Source organism: Eptatretus burgeri, unplaced genomic scaffold, assembly GCF_056783735.1.
Source record: "Eptatretus burgeri isolate ZD-2024b unplaced genomic scaffold, Ebu_testis_v1 Ebu_testis_scaffold_1112, whole genome shotgun sequence".
Classification (NCBI taxonomy): domain Eukaryota; kingdom Metazoa; phylum Chordata; class Myxini; order Myxiniformes; family Myxinidae; genus Eptatretus; species Eptatretus burgeri.
The window spans coordinates 17,580-20,000 of record NW_028223061.1 but is presented as its reverse complement, the minus strand read 5'-3'; the positions used below and the strand labels follow the sequence as shown (position 1 = coordinate 20,000).

At 37.8% G+C, this 2,421-nt stretch overlaps 1 non-coding gene across 1 annotated transcript; it reads right to left on the bottom strand.

Moving 5' to 3' along the window:
- Positions 1 to 1,526: 1,526 nt before the first annotated feature.
- On the bottom strand, positions 1,527 to 1,640 carry LOC147006923 (U5 spliceosomal RNA). The gene has a single exon (XR_015054526.1). It is a non-coding gene; the product is annotated as a U5 spliceosomal RNA (small nuclear RNA).
- Between the last annotated feature and the right edge of the window lie 781 nt (positions 1,641 to 2,421).

The window sequence follows — 2,421 nt, the reverse complement described above, 5'->3', positions numbered from 1 at the left end:
TGTGTGTGTGTGTGTGTGTGTGTGTGTGTGTGTGTGTTACATTTGTTTGTCGCGCTACTCCTGCAGTTCTGGGCTGATTACATCCAGACTTGCTACATTGGATCATCATGACCCAAGTTAGTGTATCGGGGTGTTTTTATATTTGCCGGTGATTTTGGGGGGAGGGGAGGGATGCAAATTCTCTCTGTCAATGTGTATCGTGTTGCGCCACCTCCAGATGGAGGAGGGTATTGCAAGTCTTCACCATTGACCGTGCAGTATTCCTGTCCCCACGTTTTCCAGTGCAGTGAGGTGTTTTGAATTTTTGCAGTGGATGTGTTTTTGATTGTTGCACCGAACCAGGATTTTTTTGCATCTGCAGAGCTGTCGGATGCCGACACACCGCCCAAATATAGTCTCAAGGAATGTGTCAGAAGAACGTGTTGTATGCTTAGAACAAGATGGCCCATTGGACGAGAACTACAGTAATTTTATAAATTTGACAAAGCTGTTAACATTTGGCTGATGTTGACCTTTTGCCCTCAAAAACAATCGGCCTCAAGCTTGTGACTCCCTTTACCAGGTGGTTAAGTTCAAGAAAAATTGCAATCTCTCAATGATTGATAAACAGACCAACAGACATGATGAATGTCCAAAGCAACCAATATAATTGTGAATTTTCAATTGGACAAGTAAAAACAAACCAAAGCAGGCACAACAAATCCCACCCATTCAAGGCATAAAGTTATTTTGGGGATCAAATTTAAATTTGATACATCCTTAACATGAATATTGATTATAAGGAATAGAATAAGGAATATTTTAGTCTTAGTTTGAAGTCCATTCAACCATTTTTGACGAAGTTCTGACCGTAAAATGATTTTGACCTTTCAAGGCCACGTAAGGCCTCGAGTTATCATGCCTCCAAACAAACACACAAACACACAAACAGAGGACGGAAGTCATCAATTTACTTACGAAACAAGTCATCCCAAAGGTCATGGTGTCAAATGAAAGCCAATAAAAGACTTGATATATATCTTCCATAGTAAACACGCATATTCCTAACCTTTTTTGATCTATAATGGAAAATTTGTAATTTTGACCGATGGCCATGACCCCCAAAACTTCAGACTCCACCGATCTTCACAAATGTGCATTTTTCACAATAGGAATGGGGAGCATTATAAGTGACAAATAGAATAAGCTTCACTTTCAGCTTCGTTTGAAGTAAATCAGATCATTTTTGACGAAGTTTTGAGAAAAAAACGATTTTGATCTTTTTGTGACCTTGACCTTTGATCCAATCGGACCCAAAAGTTAATGGGGTCGTCCAAGATTCATTGCTCACCTGTGGATTAAATTTAAAAACGTTTGCTGAAGCCTTTTGCCATAAAGTTGCAAACAGACAAATAGAAAAACAAACAGGACAAGTACAATATCCCACTCCCTCCCTCTGGGGGGGTGGGATAAAAAGAATACACAACCTCAATTCACTTTCAAGAGAGATTTATGATAAATAATATTAATCTTTTTTCATTCTAAATTGCCCCATATCAAAACAGGGCATCAAAAATATTTCAACTCATAAATGTTTCTCTCCACGGAAATCTTTAGTAAAAGGCGAAAGATTTATACGAATTGAAGAGAAACCAAAGAATTAATGATTAATCTCCGTCTCATGTTTTTATACACATGTAACACATTAACATGAATGGCGTTTATCCAATCATCCCAGATAGATGTGTTTATTTTATTCTCTCATTTGTAATTTTTACAACATTTAAGGTTTCGTCAGTATTTCGTACATTTTACTTAAAGATGTCTTCATTTCACGATTATATTTACAAAATGAACTCGCTCCCGAATTTGTATTCGAATGAACCAGCCAATCACGGCATACAACGTCCTGACGTGATTCCAATAAACCTTGGGTCGATTTCCTTAAAATTCCAGAAGGAGCGAATTATTTTCAACACAGCACGATATTAGTATAATTCTTTAATTATACTCTCTTTTCTTTGAAAGCTCTTTCTTCAAGTTCCTTATTAATGAGTATGACACTGGGTGGTATCCTGGTTTGGGCAGCACTTCTTAACCTTCATTCATACCTGCATGTGAATATGAATGAACACTCACAATTTCCCACAAATTGGCGACAACAAAGCCACAATTACCACCCCACACTCCACATACCTTGGAATAGTTAATGCATCAGAGAATTTGGATCGAGCAAGTTTTTCTTTTGTTACTGTAGGTATTCTGATGAATTATATAATTATTGAATGACAAAGTATATTCATCAAAATAAAGGATAAACTAAAAATCAATCGAAGAGCGACACGGCGAAACAGCGAGATGGGCACTCGGTAGAGCACGTACCCCTGCAGAGATAGAGATTCGTAACTTCACCAAAATCTGATCCATTCTTCCTTGTCACAC